Source organism: Suncus etruscus, chromosome 5 (genome assembly GCF_024139225.1).
Source record: "Suncus etruscus isolate mSunEtr1 chromosome 5, mSunEtr1.pri.cur, whole genome shotgun sequence".
Lineage (NCBI taxonomy): Eukaryota > Metazoa > Chordata > Mammalia > Eulipotyphla > Soricidae > Suncus > Suncus etruscus.
In genome coordinates this window covers 61,232,050-61,251,040 of record NC_064852.1, presented here as the reverse complement: position 1 = coordinate 61,251,040, position 18,991 = coordinate 61,232,050, and the positions used below count along the sequence as shown (strand labels likewise).

Genomic DNA, 18,991 nt, shown 5'->3' with positions numbered 1-18,991 from the left:
TTCCATGCAAATTTTTGCTTGTTTATCAAAAATCAACTTATAATATGTCTGGTGATTACTAAATAGGACCACCTAAATCTATCCAATTGTGGCACTCAACTTAAATTTTATTATTCTCCTCTTCCCAGCACCACTAAAAAAATGTGATTTTAGAGAGAGGCTGGAGAGGAGAAGCAGAAAAAAATTTTCACCTTCATATTTTCTTAACATTTCCCTTTATCCCTTTAGAGGAACTCATCATGCTCCACATATTACCATCTCAGTTATAATGTCTTCCTGATTAGCAACTGTTACAAACTGCAGTTTCAGGTACCACTGGGGAAAGGCACAGAACACTTAGGGTTAGACAAATTCATGATGTCTGTACCTCACTGCTGCACTAAGCCTTCCACAAGGAAATCCTCTCATATCTCTCACCCCTTTAACCAGCACATCCTATAGTCCCTCAATAAAAAGAATCAAAACTGACATCTGGCAAGGCAAGGTCTCTAGTGCACCAGGTTTTGTCCTTTTAAAGGTCAGGTGCTGGGTAAATTCTTAAACATTGTTAATGCTATCTATGCTTAGTGTAGTGGCTTACATACAAGCTATGAAAAATGAGTACTTGTAAAATAAAACAACTTGGACTATTTTTGCAAATACTATAAGAAAAGAGAATGGCAGAGGATCACCTGTGATTGTTCTCTGAGTCAATGCTCAAAAAACACCTAAGAACTTTGAGAAGAGGGCAATGAGTAGAGAAGTAAAATTTGTGTATATTAAACAAAGTCATACCAAATCAACATATAAATGTGCAATGCACCACTTAGCATATTCTGAGTGTTTTAGGAGTTTGATGAAAAACTGTGAAGGCTAGAGGAATAGTAAACATATTGTCTTTTTTCATTTCCTTCCATCTCCATCTCCATTTTTTAAAAATAAACTTTCTCTCTGGCTGCTTTTTTTTTTTTATCATAGTGCCCAAGTAAAAACTCTAATCAAACTTCACGTTGACCTTTTATTTTCCATCTTTTGTTATAATGAGTGAATGAAACTTAAAAAGTTGCAGGGTATATATACAATAATTAGCTGAAATGTATATATCAAATAATTATATGTAGTTATTAAAATGCACAATGAAAAATAAAAAGAAATACAAAACATTTTTTCTTTTAAAGGTTCATTTAAAATATCACCAGGCAAAGCTGAGTGTTGTCCCCACCAAAAACATTAATATATTTAGAAAATCACTGAGATCTGGGTGATACCTCAAAGAGCTATACCAATGCCTTTTATGCACAAGGTCTAGAGTTTGATATTTGGCACAGTGTAGCTCCCTTGTACTCATCTGGGTGTGGCACTGGAAGCATTCAAGCACCCACTAGTTATTCTATAACACAGCCAGGGGAATCAGGGCAACACTTCTTGCACCAATTCACCAAATCTAAGAAAATGTACTGTTAGGCAGGCCCAAATGAACAGAGTATCACAGGGAGTAGTACTTGAACATTTGCTGCACAGGCACCACCCAAAATAGCAACAAAAAGTAAAAATAATAAAGTATTCCCTATGGCAGTGAAATGCTTTGGTATAGTCTAATAAATTCTGCATAAAATCACTATGCTGAAAACCACCAAATATTGATCAAAGCAAATCAAAAAGACATAGTAAATAGAAAAATATACTGTGATCATGGTTTTAAAATCTATAAAATATTTTTAATCAATGATAATATATTTATCTACATATTCAATGCAATTAAATTTGTGTTTTTATATATGAATCTGATATTTTAAAACTTTATTTGAAGTAGAAGAGAGTCCAGCATAGCTAAAACACTTAAAAAATTAATATAATGGAGAGCTTGTGTTACATGATTTTAAGATTTACCATAAAACTATACTAGTCAGAAAGATATAAATTGAAGAAATTTCATGTAGATAGATACATAGAATAAAATAGAATATAGAACAGATGTTCAGAAATATGACCAATTAATTTTGACAGTTGGGTATTGAAAAGTCTAAGTAATAATTAATTGAAAAAACTGTGTTAGAACAATTGAATATACAAATATAAACTAAGGACATCTAAATCTACAATTTGTACCTCATGCAAATGTCAATCTAAAATAGATTGTGGAAGAACCCATAAATTTTGTAGTACAAAGGTGCCTTCCACCCTGAACATATGTTATAAGGACTAAACTTCGACCTCATCATTCAAACATCAACCGTTTGATCCTGAACTCCAGATCCCAACCCTAGAACTGGCACAGTTCATTGCAGCAGCAGCAGGAATTAAACTCACCCTGGGTGAGTCCCTAATACCACTCGTGCATAAACATGCCTAGGATGGTTAATACTACATCCTGTTGACAAGGAAACGGCAACAACCTGATCTAAGGGCAGGTTTTCCTACCTTATCACCCAATGGTGAGAAGAAATCAGAAGACACTCCTTTCTAAGTTCTGTGCAGAAACCAAGATTACTAAATACAGAAGAGTGACAACAATCACAACTGAACAGGACATTTAAAACATAAAGACTGACTCTATCCTAGACTTCATTCTAAAATTGGTGCAAAAATAAGATTTCTAATTACAGAGGACTGACTTTGACAACCACAACTGAGCAGATCTGGATCCTGTACATGCTAACTCCTAACAGTATGCTTCAAGGGTGGAGGCACCGTATATCTGTTAAGACAAGGGAATTTTCTTTCTAATTTCCCCAATACTTACTGTGCTAATGAAAAGAAAAAAAGGCAATAAAAAACCGTGCCACACCAGACCTCCATTTTTTCTTTTATTTTTAATTCATATTTATAGCTTTTAGACAGGGGCTCCCCCCACTTTTTTTTTTAACAGAACCATAGAAAATGAATCATCTTGTTCTGCTTCATATTTCTTTGTCTTCCTACAAATTGAGGGGGAAAGAAAGGGATGGTACCAGGGGCAAAGAAGTCTCAGAAGCATTGAGTGGAAATAAAAAAATGATCAGACCTAAATACCCAACCCAAAGTCAATGACAGTAGAATCAAGAGACCCAAACTACAAGCTATACATAAAAGGGACCTGTTACACTCAGCAGTCCAGGGGGTTAAGGGTGGAGTTATGGAATGCATCCTGAGAACAGTGGAGGATGAAGGTCAACACTGATGGTGGAATGATCTTAATTCACTGTTACTATATACCTTAAATATAACTGTGGAGGACTTGTAATAATAAAAATGGATTGTGGAACTAAACATATACTATCAATAATATACTTTTGGGGGAATGAAATAAAAAAAAAAAGTGCTGAGACCTGAAAGTTAGGCAGACGTTTTTGGCAAAAGTAGCAAAAGTGCAATATATAAAGGACAAAACATAAATCTGATTTCATCAAACTAAGGTACTTTTATTTTATTATTTTATTATTCAAAGTATATTTGTTAAAAAATGGAAATACAAGTCAAATCAAAATTAAATACCATGACATTATTATAAAGTGTTGTCAAAAATCAACAAGGGCTAGAGACTTAGTAGTAAGTAAGGCACTTGCCTTGCACATGAACTTGGGTTCAATTCCATGCACTACATATGCTCTCCCTAACCGACAAGAAGTAATTCCTTAAAACAGAGCAATGCATGAATAAACTCTGAGCACCAACAAATGTGACCCAATCACATTTCAAAAAACCCTTCAATAATAAGAAAATAAATAACCCAATTGAAAATGAACACATGATTTAAATTCATATTCTATCAAAAGGGTATGTAGATCTAAAATGAACTTAAGAAAAAATTTAGTATCCTTAGTTATTATAAAAGTGTGCATTAAATGCAAAATAAATGCAAAAATACACCTCAGCATAGTGAAACATAACAAAACTTAATAATGGCACCAAGAAGTTGAAAATCATAAATTAGTAATGAGAATACAAAATGGTAAAGCCATTTTTAAAATTTTCAATATATGGGAATAAATTGCCAGTTACTTAATATGTGAACTTTATTTGTACAATGCACCAAATATCCCACTTACAGATATTCACCCAATGGAAAAATAATGCTTTTAATCATAATAAAACTTCATGTAAATCACATAAAATTGATATTGTGAGTTGAACTAGAAGAGGTATCAATGACTTAAAGTGTATAGCTGACAACATGGTCATGAGTTAAAACTCCAGTACTGCCACATATAGAGATCAGCATACAACTGCTACTTGGGATTCCTAGCAAGAAAGGGCCCAGAAAGTGACTCAGTGAGCCAGAGTGTGTCCAGGCTAGGAAAGAAGTCATAACATTATTTACCAGTGCCATTTTATATGTGCTGAGGACGTCCTGATCATTCTTAGTGTTAATGGTAAGAAGGGAACAAAGAAGAAAAACATCTATTTTGAAGTTTAAAAGGTGAAACTGCAACTGAATAATGAATAAACTTGGTTACATGTAAAAAAAACCCACTTTATGTTATTCATTTTTACAAGTTCTGACATGTATGTATCATAACTACTACTATAGTCAAGAAAAAGTTTATGACTGTTTGAAAAAAGTATCCTTTATGATGTCTAAAAATTAAGATAAATGAAGTGGATAAAGTGAATCAAAATTTCTGTGAAATACTTTAATCTAAAATTTAGCATTTTAAAAATAGTTTACCACTGGGACTGGAGAGATAGCACAGCGGTAAGGCATTTGCCTTGCATGGAGAAGGGCAGTGGTTCGAATCCCGGCATTCCATATAGTCCCCCGAGCCTGCCAGGGGCGATTTCTGAGCATGGAGCCAGGAGAAACCCCTGAGCGTTGTTGGGTGTGACCCAAAAACAAACAAAAAAATAGTTTACCAATATGTAAAAATATTTATATGCCTGTGTTTAAATTGTGTATTTAGAACCATAAATTTTAGTTATGGATAAGCAGTTCAGAAAGATGTATCCTGAGAATCATAAAAAGTGTTTGTATGTTGATTACACTATCATTCTAAAAGTCTCCTGCTGAAATGATTGAAGTTCTCATCAACAATAGAAAATATATAATGGCTTAGAAGGATATGTACTAGAATAATATGATCATGATGTTTCATTGATTGGAATACTATACCATGTAGAAAACAAATAGTTTTTATAACACATAATATGGATGTATTTCACAAATAATATGTTGATGATTGACATAGTCAGACAAAACAATATATGTTGGCATTTTTCTTTTTATCAGGATGAGGAACAGGAAAACTAGTCTTATAGTCAGAAGAGTACTAGGTGGTATTTTTGAGGGGGAGATTGGGGGTTGGGTGGATAATAACAAGTGGAGAAAAATGAAGTCCTTTCAAGGGGCTGACTCTGATATGGTTTCCTGTACTTAGCATGCTTAGTTTGAGATATCCATCAAATACACAACTAGTATTTTGTGTATTTTTCTGAACATGTGTGCTTCAATAAAATGTATTTATTTAAAATCCAGCAAAATTATTTTATTATTTTAAAATGCATTTATTTATAACAAACTACCGGATAAGTGTCGCACCAAACAACTTTCTTTTCTTTCATTCTTTTATTTTAAGGATGAATTTTCTGAGTCCATGTTTTTGATCAATTGCATAGCTGTCTCTTATGTGTAAATGAACGCTGTTCAAGAAAAGTGTTAGTTACTATCTATTGGTCTGTCTGCTCTTTCCTAAAACCAATTCCACACACAACCAGATGCAGCCTTGAAATGAAGGACTTTTCTGAGACGTGCTTGCTTCTCTTCATTTACTGCAAACCTACCTCCTACCATACTCTTAATAACAAAGAGTTGCTTTGCATTCAGCTGCTATTTCTCATATAGTCTCTGCAGACATCCCTTATATTTGGAAATATTTCACAAAACAATGCAGCTAAAGCCAAGCAAGAAGTTCATTATCAAAAGAGCATTGTCATACAGTATGCACGAAATTCTGGGAATGGAAACAGCTTTTAACATCAGTCTAACAATCCAGTTGAGTCTTAGAAAGTAAGACATCGGTCTCTACTGTGACTTTTCTCCTATTTTTCCCTTTTACTCTGATTTAATGGTTTCCTGGTCTACTTTCCCCCTAATAATGTCCCATTTCTTTATTCTCTCAGTCTTTAATGTGATCAAAAATCAGTAGCTAATAAATAGCTTCTCTTTTAGTGAAGTGATTGCTTCTAAGAGGAATGGTGGCCCTTATCAGAGGGAATGACAAAATTTTTTCTTCAATCTTGGTGTTAAAATCGTGAGATGTTAAAAAATCAAAATGATGGATTGACCTGCATTTAATAAAGGCAGTGAATAAAGGCAAAACTAACTTTATTCCCATTTCTGTGCTTTCCCACTCATCCTTATTGGTTGATTGATTGTTAGGTGAATGAATACTTGAAAAACTAATAAAAAGGCAATAATAGAAGTTATAATGTACCACACACACACACACACAAAAATTATTAATGCCAGTTTACTCTGACTCAGGAATGGAAGCTCTTCATTCATTAAACTTCATTGAGATACTTAATTGATTTTTCAATAATCAAATTTAAATGTACCAACAATTGATTCAGTCACTGTTGATGTAGATGCAAATATAATTCAGGGAAATTCCAGGATGGAACAGAGTGCTCCATGGTAAATTAGAGTTTATTGCTAACTTCACTATTAAACATTTGTCACAGGGATGAAAACTGAACTAGCTCTACCTCACTGAATGAATGTAATTGGTATAAGCTAACAATTATGCAATCTTTATTTTAGATTTTCTGTTTTCTCTTAAAATTTCCAACAAACGATTATTACTGAAGCTTTTATTTAAAACTCTAGTCCACAGTGGTGACTCACTTTATCTAGTATATGTTTTTTATATGATTCATTATTATTTCCCACTTCTAACTATCTTCAGTTTAGTAAATATTTGTTTGTAATGAACACTTTTGCAAGCAGAGGTCCCAAAGAAAAGTTATGAAGAAATTACTGATAGCTTTAGTTGCCTTTTATTCTGTTTTCTTTCTTTTCTTTCTTTCTTTTCTTTCTTTCTTTCTTTCTTTCTTTCTTTCTTTCTTTCTTTCTTTCTTTCTTTCTTTCTTTCTTTCTTTCTTTCTTTCTTTCTTTCTTTCTTTCTTTCTTTCTTTCTTTCTTTCTTTCTTTCTTTCTTTCTTCTTTCTTTCTTCTTTCTTTCTTTCTTTCTTTCTTTCTTTCTTTCTTTCTTTCTTTCTTTCTTTCTTTCTTTCTTTCTTTCTTTCTTTCTTTCTTTCTTTCTTTCTTCTTTCTTTCTTTCTTTCTTTCTTTCTTTCTTTCTTTCTTTCTTTCTTTCTTTCTCTCTCTCTCTCTCTCTCTCTCTTCTTTCTTTCTTTCTTTCTTTCTTTCTTTCTTTCTTTCTTCTTCTTTCTTTCTTTCTTTCTTTCTTTCTTTCTTCTTTCTTTCTTTCTTTCTCTTTCTTTCTTCTCTCTTTCTTTCTTTCTTTCTTTCTTCTTTCTTTCTTTCTTTCTTTCTTTCTTTCTTTCTTTCTTTCTTTCCTTTCTTTCTTTTCTTTCTTTCTTTCTTTCTTTTTTCTTTCTTTCTTTCTTTCTTTCTTTCTTTCTTCTCTTTCTTTTCTTTCTTTCTTTCTTTCTTTCTTTCTTTCTTTCTTTCTTTCTTTCTTTCTTTCTTTCTTTCTTTCTTTCTTTCTTTCTTTCTTTCTTCTTTTGGTTTTGAGTCACACCCAGTTGTGCTAAGGGGCTACTCCTGGCTCTGCACTCAAAATCGCTACTGTCAGGCTCAGAGGACCTTATGGGATGCCGGTATTCAAACTCACGTCCATCCTGGGCAGCCGCGTGCAAGGTAAACACCCTGCTGCTGTACTGTCGCTCCAGCCCCAGCTTTAATTGCCTTTTAAATAAAGACCAGGACTGGAAATATAGAGAGATTAAGGCTCTTGCCTTGCATGTAGCTGATCCTAGTTTGATCTCTGCATCTGTGTAAGTTTCCTGAAAACTGGCAAGAATGATCTCTTCACACAGAATGAGGATTAACTCCTAAGCTCTGCCAGATGTGACCAAAAACAAGAAAATTAACTTAAATCTCTGTATTCTAATAGTGATCAACAAAGCTAAAAATCAATTTCAGAAGGCAGGGTGATAATACAGTGATAATATTGTACATAGTAACTCAGGTTCTATTCTAGTTACATGGTATTCCAGTTCTGCCAGGTTATCCTTATATGTAGAGCTAGGAGTAAATTGTTGCATTACTGACATACAGCCCCCTACTAAAAACTATTTCAGACTGTGAAAAACATTTGTAACATATGCAGCAAAGAGTTTATTAAAATGCGGATTTAAGAACTACTTCTATACCAATAAGATGAAGAAAAAAATAAAAATAAATGAGGAACTAGAGGGATAGTACACTGAATAAGGTTCTTGCTTTACATATGGCTGACACTGGTCTGATCTCTTGAAACCCATAAGATTCCCCAGCCATTTAGTAGTAGTCCCTGACTGCAATCACAAAATAAGGCCTGTTATGAAAAAATATCAGCAACAAAAATAAAAGGAATGACAAAGAATATGAAACATTTGCAAAAGACAAAATATACATGGCTAATAAACATATAGTCACTCAAGTTATCTAGTAATTATAGATATACAAATAATAGTAAAATAGGTTATATACTCCAGCATATAAAATTTATTAGATTATGATATAAAATTCTGGCAAGGAATTAACTTTATAATATATTATTAATAATCATAGAATTTGCTGTATTTTTTCAGGAGATTTTGCAACATTTCTTCAAATTAAAAACATGAATCTCTTCTAAATGCGATTATGTAATTACTCAGTTTCTACTCTTGAGAAACATTTGCATACTTGTATAAGAAGAATGCAATAATAGATATCATTTATCGATAAATTGCTCCATTGTTCTAAGTGCTTTGCATGCTCCAATGCTTAAATCCTCATTAGTTTCTATTAGTTTTTCTACAAAGTTAGGATCTAGATTCAAACTACATAATCTGGCTCCAGAAACTGAGTTCTTTCCCATGATGCCATAATCTCTCTCAAGAGATTCTTCTATTGTAAAACTATGCTTATTGTGATATTGCAGCAAAAAAAAGGAACAATAATTTGAAATGCAATGTAGTATGAGGAACTGATACAAGTATCTCTATCAGTGTTTTGTAAATTTGGGGGGCAAATGTTCACTGTAGATCAGGAGAAACTTTGCCACCCAGTAAACAATTGGCAGTGTATGGCGACAGTTTCAATGGTCATAACGGTTGTGGGTGGCATAGAAGGAAGTATTAATGTCATCTGGTGAGTAGAGGCTGTGAATGCTGTTAAGTACCCTATAATGCACAGGATTGTTTTCAATTTCCAGCAACTTTGTGGTCCAAAACATAAATAGCAACAACTTTGAGAAACTTGATCTTAATTTGCTGGGATTTCTCCAGATGATAGTGTTCTTTTCTAAAGGCAACTTGCATAACTTTTTTGTTTGTTAGTTTGTTTGTTTGCTTTGAGACAATATCCATTTATGATCAATAGTTACTTCTGGTTCTGTGGTTAAGATTAATTTCTGGCAGTTCTCAGGGGTCCGTATGGGATGTTGGGGATTGAACCAAGGTTGGCTGTATGCAAGGTACCATACTATACTTTCCCTCCAGTTCAACATAACTTACAACCATACTCATAAATGGGATAGCTATATATTCTAGGCATGTATTCACTTATTTGTAATGTACATATACATATATTTACTTATATATAAGCTTTATATATAGACTTTAATATATATTTATATATAAGCTTATATACATATAAGCCTAGGAACATGTCTAAAATAATGCATAAATGTGTTTATTCTTAAAAGATGAGAGAAGGATCAATGACTGTGGGGAAAGCACAAAATATCCTTAAACATCGGAAGAGGACAATTATAATCATATTGAGATTTATTTTGTGGTATGTAAATTAATTTAGAATATCACAAGGGATTATCTAATACTCATCAACTGGAAAATGTTGAACAAAAGACAATGTAAAAAGATGACATACTAAGGTAAAGAGGCTTCCTTTGGGTCAGAGAAATAGTACAGTGGGTAGGATACTTTTCTTGCACATGTATATATTTGTATATATACATATATATGTGTGCATATAAAAGCAAGTCTTCTCTATCACTGTCACTATAACTCATTTAGAAAGATATTTTCTTGGAAAAAATACATATATATATTTTTTCTTCTTGGTTTTTGGGTTACACCCAGCAACGCTCAGATGTTACTCCTGGCACTATGCTCAGAAACTGCTTCTGCCAGGCTCGTGGCACCATGTGGGTTGCCGGGATTCAAACCACCATCCTTCTGCATGCCCGGCAAACACCCTGCTTCCATGCTATCTCTCTGGCCCGGAACTATATTTTCATTTTAAGAATTATATGCTAGATTCCCATATATAAAAAAAATTTCTTAGAGCCATTCATTCTGCACGTCTATGCATGAAAGCCAAAAGATTTTGAAAGAAATACACCAAAATGAGAAGACTCCTTAGAGAAAAACATGAGCTTTACCTAGGAATAAAAAGAATTCCCACATATTTGCCTTAGTGTAAAGATTTTACATGAAGGATTTTTCAGTGTTAGTTTAATAGATAAAATTAAAAAATAAATCAATTAAACATATGCACAAACACAAATGCATGAGTATTATTGGCTAAGAGGCAATTCAAATTCAAATGGCAAAAGCAATGAAACAACATAAATACCCACAAATAAGAAATGTCAAATGAATTAGTCTCCATTCCTTTAAACAAGTATTCTGTACTTACTATAAATAACATTTAACAAAATAAAAAGAACTTTGTAACTATAAAAATAAAAAAAAACAATGATATCTTAGAGCTATATAATTTTCTCTTACTATAATATATGTAAGTTAATTGACATATTTCAGTTAAATAAAACAAAAAGACAAAAATCCAGAAAAAATAAAATAACATTGTAGAAGTATGTCAATTACTTTGGGTAAATGATTAAATTACATGATTAAGTAAAATTAATAATTATTAATAATTATTAAACATATATAATAATATATAATTATTAAACATATACCCAGCATCACATTACATTGTATCAATGGAAATGTGTACATAATTAAAGAAAGGTAAATTTGAAAAAAGAGTAGCCCAAATTATGCAAATTATCTCTGCTAGCTGAGAATATAAACTCTTCCATGTTTTCTTAATTATGATTTTCTATATTTTATTTTTTGAGCTTGAACTTTTCCATAATAAAAACTTTAAAGAGTAGAAAAAGCACATACTAGAGAAAGCATATTATAACTTATGAAACATAGCAACAAACTATTTTAAAGTAATTAAGAAAATGTATAAGGATATAAGAAAATAAAATGATACCAGAAATAAAAGCAGAACAAATTACAGTAAATTGGAGTTTCAGTTTGTCTCTGATGTTTAGTATTTTGCTGGTGAAAGTGTTGCTACATTTGCACATTATAAGATATAATATTTATAAGTACTTTTTAGTTGTTATCAAGATTAACAGAGAAATTACATTTGAATATGTTGAAGCCCTGGTTAGTAGTTTAGGAAAATTCATCAAAAGTTCAGCTGAAAGGGGGCAGAGAGATAATAATGCTGGCAAACACTTCTCTCTCTCTCTCTCTCTCTCTCTCTCTCATTCTCTCACTCTCACTCTCTGTCTGTATCTCTCACTCTCTTTTTCTTTTATACACTATGGTTTGCAATATTTTACTAAAAGAGTATCACACACTTCACTTTACCTATTTCAGCACCCCATTTATTCTTGTCCAGAGTTATCATTTCCAACTATCACTGTCATAGTTCAAATCATTGTCATTCCAACTATCATTGTTACAGTGTCATCATTGATCTATTCTCTCCCTTAACTCCACTCATTCCATCTTTTGTGGCAATCTGCCTGCCATGTGCTACTCCTTCTTGTCTGCTTCTCTATTGTCTCTTATTATCATGCTATATATATATTTAATGTACTTCACAAATGAGAGAAATTATTACATGTCTGTCCATTTCCCTGACTCCATCTGCCCTTTTAACTAATTGAGGTTATTGGAAGCTCTGTAAATCAAAGTACAAAATAGGGGCTGGAATTATAGCAGGTAAATCACTTTACATCTGTCTGTTTGGGGATTGGATCACCTACTGCTCATGTATCCCCAAAGCTATAAGCACAGAAGAAGTGATTTCAAAAACAATAATTCATCTTAAAAAACAATTCAAATCATGTTTTACTACTATACTGTCCTGAATATAGACATTAAAAACCATCTAGATTCAAAAAAAATTAGAAAACATTTATACAGTTTTAAAAAATTACCTTAATCTTAAAAACATTGCATTTATACATTTTTAAATGATTCTACACTTTTTGGATGGGGTTTAAACCCACTTGATGATTAGGAACTACCTTGGGGTAGATGCTCATTCAGAAGAGGGTCTTCTCGTGCTTTGGTGACAATAAGTGTGACAAGGATCAAGAAAGGGTCATCTGCACTTTGGGTATTTATCATGGAACCTCCTCCAAGGAATGTGCTTTTCTATGTGGTATAGGAAGAGACAGAAATTAGTATATAATCATCTGATTACTGAGAAATTAGGAATAATATCAGAATACTTCTATTTCTGATTTGGAAGAATGAGTGAATAGAAAAAATATGAGGATAACTCTACTTTTCTGGGAACACATCTCTGCTCTGTCTCCTCATTTTATCCAATAGTAGCATGGTGTTGAGCAAAATGCATAGGCTTTTAAGCATAAAACGTATTATTTCTGTGTTCTGATCTTTCTGATCCTTAGCTCTCTGCTTTTCTTTCTAGGAACTGAGAATTACAATATCTAATGATGGGGTTTATTGTATTGACTTAAAAAATAAACTTTGTGGCGCATATCAGATACTTCATAAGTTGTAGCTAGTTATTGATTTTCTTTCTTCTAAAGATTGATATCTCTCTCATGTATTACCATTGCATTAATGGCCAAAGAGCATAGATGGAATGTTCCTGTATCTCATTACTCTCCTCTACAACTTTCTTTATGACACATTGTTTTAGAATTTAAAGTCTTTCCCCTACACTTCTTTTTTTGTTTGTTTTGTTTTGTTTTGTTTCTTGGGCCACACCCAGTGACGCTCAGGGGTTATTCCTGGTATGCGCTCAGAAATCGCTCCTGGCCTGGGGGACCATATCGGACGCTGGGGGATTGAACTGCTGTCCATCCTAGGCTAACACAGGCAAGGCAGATGCCTTACTGCTTGTGCCATCGCTCCGGCCCCTCCCTACATTTCTTATGAACTTCATCAGTTTAGTGGCAATTTTGCTTATCACAATTTGACAAAAATATTCATCAATAAATGCATATGAATAGGTGCAATAATGAGATTTGACGAAAATAAAAAAATGATCAAAAATACAGGAGAAGGATATAAAATAATAACAATTTCAAGCCAAGAAAACACTAGGATATCTCTTCCTAGAAACTCTAGAGAGCAATGGGCACAGTGCAACTGACATGTCCAGTTTCTAGAAAGATGAGAATTAAAAATATTACAAATAATGATACAATACTTTTTACTATATATGATCAGAGACAAAAAAATTCACATTCTCTCCAGATGGTGCTGGAACTAATTTAAATCAGGTTGAAAATGAAAGGATTTTTTTCCCCCACAAAGTATCTTTCAACTTGATACATGACTGTAGTCCCATTGGAATTAAACTAAAAGATTCAAGGTAAAGATTTTTTTTTCTTTTGGGAACATTTGAGGCTTCATCCTCAACCAGGATGTCATCAGTCTGCCTTTATTTTACAAAAATTCCCAAATCATTAAGCCTACAGCAGTCTCAGAGTCCCAGTATGCCTCGTGCTCAGATAACAAAAGCAGCTGTTGTGAACCACGAGCCTAACACGGATCAAAAATCTGGCAGTTTTCCCTCACACTCTGTCTAAACCTAAAGAAAACCTTTAGTGTGCCTCTGTTTTATACCTTCCACTCATGTTGAGTTGGACATCAGCCACACTGGTGGTTTCAGCCAGCCTCAGAGGAAATATTGTTCTGTAAGCTGATAGGTCCAATGATTCCTTATCACCTGCAGTCTAACCTGACCTCCCTTTCAAATTCAGAGCATTTCTCTTTTCCCATCAGATTTGGGCTCTTGTGTACTTTTCTCTTATTGGAACTGGCAACATGAAGCTATTTAAACATAGCTCCATCTGTCAGCGTCAGGTCCTGCAGGTAGAGTGTCTTGTTTCATTTTAGATTATCATTTGTTGTGTTGTCAAGAAGGGCTTGGGGGAGGAAGAAAAAAAAGGCTTATGTGGAAATAGTTCTTTGGTTAAAATGTACAAAGAACTTATTTGCATCTTAGGCCATGATTCTGATCTATGTTCCTCACATTGTTTTACAATCCCGGCAACAACTTCTGTTCATAAATTGGCACCTAAATAATTGACTACAATGTAAGGCAAACATTAATCCTGAGCTTTGGAGCCTACTTTGAGTCAATCCTCATGTATATGCATCCAAAAGGTGTAAAGTCTGTCCGTAGAGGGTAAAGCATAAGCGAGACTAGAACTAATGGGGCTTTCTTTTGTAAACACTCTGATACTTGTGTGATACACCGATCTTAGATGAACTCATAGTAGTCCATATGTTTTCTTTACTGCTTAAATATTAATTATGATCTATATTAAAATTCATATTAAACTATATTTATAATGAATATGTAGCATAATGTATTGAATTAATATATTTATGAATGAAAACAATGAATATGAATAGGATATGATACGTCTATCAAAAATACAATAAATGACTTACAAATATATAAAAAATTATTAGTTACCACCAGCCCATATAATAAACGTAGCACATGATACAATTCACTTGTGGAACAGACACACTGTTGAGAATGAGAGTGTAGACTAAGAAAAACTAGGCACTCTAAGCAAATATACATTAAACTTGTTTGTTTGAAGGTTAACTAGTGGCTAACTGACAGTCTTGATAAATAGATTTCAAGACCTGAGTGGATAAAAGGAGTGGTGAATGTTTGCCACAGTGTGAAAAGAAAAGGGTTGTTGCTATAGCAGCTGAAGAGGACAATTAAAGAGAGCTCTGTTGAAATGTGAAAGCAAATGTGAGATCCTTGAAATATAAGTAGAAAGTGACATTGATCTGTCATGTGGTCTACAGTAGAAATATAGTTTTTTTCAGATCCAGTTTGAAGAGTCTTTTTATTAGAGATAAGACTTCTTAACAGCCTATGGCTTTTACCACAATATAGGAATCAATTAGAAATATATTGGAGGCCATAACTTTGTTGAAAACATAAATACATGGATCCTTCTCCAGTTCTCTTAATTATTCCATGATTTATATATACTTTTGAGATTGAATCTTAATTTTCAAGTTCTTATTTTTAGAACATGTACTCATCCACAAAATGCTGTATTACCTCTAATTGTTATTCTTCCATACTATGTATTTGTGCTCCACAATTTCTTGGGGCAAAATATATTCCTGTGTACCCTCACTTTTTATTACAACCTTGCAGATAATCAGGTAAAAATTTATGCTCAGGGGAGAGGAGAAAATTGGTTGGCATTTCAGACAGGGCACCAGACAATACTACTAGCTTCTAATTTTAATTCAATGATTGCAGAATTTGAGGACAATATTGAAGAGAAATCCCAGATGTTTCTCTATTTCTTTTCTTTATGTCCATCAGGATTTTTGATGGAATCATTAATGCTGTCAAAGAGATCAATTTAGTCCAAGGAGAAAATACAGAATTTAGCAGAAAAAAATAAAGTGCCTTTTTACTGGTGAAATTGAATTCTGATTGACGAAAGTTTCAGAACTGTGGTAGGTAAGTGTGCCTGCACATCAGGAAAATGAGTGGGGAACTAGAACCTGATCTCAAAGACTAATCTATAAGCCATTAGCTAGGGAGATGATACTTGACATCTTTTGAATTAAAAATACTTTGGTCATTATTTAAAAAATGACTTTTGATATATGTGTTTAACTAATTTTGAGTTACTTTTCTCAGGCTGAGATAAAACTCTTGAATACATATAATAATGAACTATTCAAAGTTCTAAATTTCAGTAGCTTTTCACAAAGCTCTGTCAATCTGCCCACTATCCCTACTTATAGTGTTAAGGTTGTCAGTGCAGGTTAGCACTTTTTTTTTATGCTTGAATTATTTGACATGGACTTAAGATAAAACTTTACATTATAAAATTCATTTTTCATAGTCAAGCTGTCATTTAAATTTTACCCAGAAAAGTATTCAGGAGTGAGATAGGAAAACACCTTCTTTAGGTTCTGTAAACCTAACTCTGATAGCTCCTTTGATAGTTTTTTTGTTTTACTTGAGACACAATTGGGATAGGAAAACAAAACAGGTAACAGGATTTGTTGAAAACTTACAGAATTAGATGGGAGTGATAAAATTAAATGTATCTTCTCTATTTGTCAATTTTGTGATAGTCATGTCTATCTGTACCCATGTCTACTAAAAAAGAAAATGAATAACTATCTCAAGTCAAATGTTTACAGTGTATATATGTGTTTATTACTTACAAAAATTTTATGCTACAAACATTATCCTTGTCTCTATTAGATATGGAAATGAAGCAACTTTCTATAAATGACATTTTTCTCCCTGTAGTATGGAGCAGGAATTCAGATGGTGGCTTGGAATCTAAACCAGGTCTTTGTCCTTAGCATTTCATTTCAGTCTCTGTGTAAATAATACATTTAGTTTTAGAAATTAAAACCCCACTTTGTTTTTGTTTGTTGTATTTTTTGTCTTTTTAAAAGTGATTGGAAGAGGCTTCTATTCCAACTATGATAAAGTGACTAACATGAGGATATAAATGGAAAAAATATGGAAAGCTCTTTCTAAAAGAGGTCTTTCTCTCCTCTCTGCCTTTGTTATTTGCAAAAGTTCTTGCATAACAAGTCCTACAGAATAATTTAAAGGTTACATTTAAGGAACAGACATCCTTATACCTCCCAGACTATTATGTGAGAGATAAGCAATCTCTTATTTGGTCCACTGAGATTTAGTTCTTTTGTAACAAAAGTTTATTGTATAATATTCTAACATAAACAGTTTAAGTAGTGACATGCTGGAATGAGCTTGTTCTAACTCATGAGACAACTGTTCAATATTCATGATTTCTTTAGCTTGTTGCTAATTGTTCATGGAATTTTTAAGCTATGAAAACTGACAAACATCACAAATCAGGGCAATTTTTGAAATTAAATTAACTGATTAAAAAGCTTATTCAACATACCATTGGTATAGAGATTCAATGATATAATCCATATAATTGTTTGACAGAGTGAATGTTATTAAGAAAATTCTCAATAAAAAAAATTTTACAGTAATGGGTGAATTAAAATACAGGTTAAAAAACTCTTAATAGTCAAATTGAGATGATTAAAACTTTATTTCCTTTCCCCAATCACACAAGATCTTTATCTGTGCAGAACAAGACCCAAGGTTGTCTCACCTGTATCCAGACTAAGTTTATGAACTTCACAGACAATTTTCTTTTCTTTTGTGATTTTCTGGCTTATTATCAAATTATTTAAAATCTTTTACTTTACAATATGTTTAATATAATAGTTGTAAATCAAAAGAAATTTAATATCGAAACATAGCCTTTACATCTTACTAAATACAGGAAGTTTCATCACAGTTGCTTTATTCTATCAATTTATTAGTGTCTCAGAATTTTAATTCCAAAATTTCTAAGCCACTGGTGGAAAAAAATTATTGACGTGTCATCACAAATGTATAAGTTTTTCAGTTGAATGTGTCCCAGGATGTGTTCTACCTACTACCATCTGAGACCTTCTGATGGAGTCTACATCATTATCAATCAAGTTTAACATTCCCGTTAAATTATAAGTATTTGGGGACACTTTAGTAACAAACAGAGCTGAAACTTTTCTAATAATATATTGCAGTCTATTCTCCTATCTCTATAGGAATCAAAATACTAAATTCTTCAGCAAGTACACAGTTTCTGCAGTAAGGTTTTTGCCACTGGTTGAGAAGCGCTGATCATAAGCACTGCTGGTTGCCCTGAGATGTTTTTTACTATTCTTAAAAAATGTTCTAAACCCTTCACTCATCATTAGGGAAATCCAAATCAAGACAACAATGAGGTACCACCTTTCACCAGTGAGGATGGCTCACATCAAAAATAATGGGAACAATCTCTGTTGTCGGGGATGCAGTATAAAAGGCACTCTCATCCACTGCTGGTGGGAATGCCCCCTAGTCCAACACCTATGGAGAACAGTCTGGAGAGTGCTCAAAGAACTCAGAATTGAGCTGCCATTTGACCCAGCAATTACTCTCCTAGGTATCTACCCCCAAGTCGGAAGGACATTCATCCCAAAGTATGTGTGCACCCCACTATTTATCGCAGCACTCAGTATAATAGCCAAGTCTTGGAACCAACCTCGATGTCCAACAACAGATGAGTGGATCATTAAGATGTGGTATCTATACACAATGGAATACTACATGGCAGTCAGAAATGATACAATCACAGACTTTGCAGCAACATGGATGGACCTAGAACATATTATGTTAAATGAAGCAAGCCAGAAGACAAAAGATAAACACAGAATAATAGCACTATTCTGAAGTACCTAGAATATGCACCAGATATACAACCAATACCCACAATTAAATAACAGGGTGTAACAGGACAGAAACTTCAAACACTGTAATAATCACCATATACTAGGGAGTAGAGCCCAAAAACAAAGGGAAGAGAAACAACACAAAGCCCGACTACATATTGTATCATAAAGAAACCGGCAACAGCAGAAACAGCAGCATAGAGAGAACAGGTATGTAATCATCGTTTTACTACAAAGGCCCATAATAATTTACTAGGGATCTTATACAGGATTATAGGTAAAGATTTTATGATGGGAAATACTGAGTCCAACG

The 18,991-nt window shown here is 33.2% G+C and overlaps 1 long non-coding RNA gene across 1 annotated transcript in view; it reads right to left on the bottom strand.

Moving 5' to 3' along the window:
- Positions 1-18,991, bottom strand: part of LOC126008889 (uncharacterized) — a 681,047-nt gene that overhangs the window by 440,386 nt on the left and 221,670 nt on the right. The window lies entirely within an intron of this gene.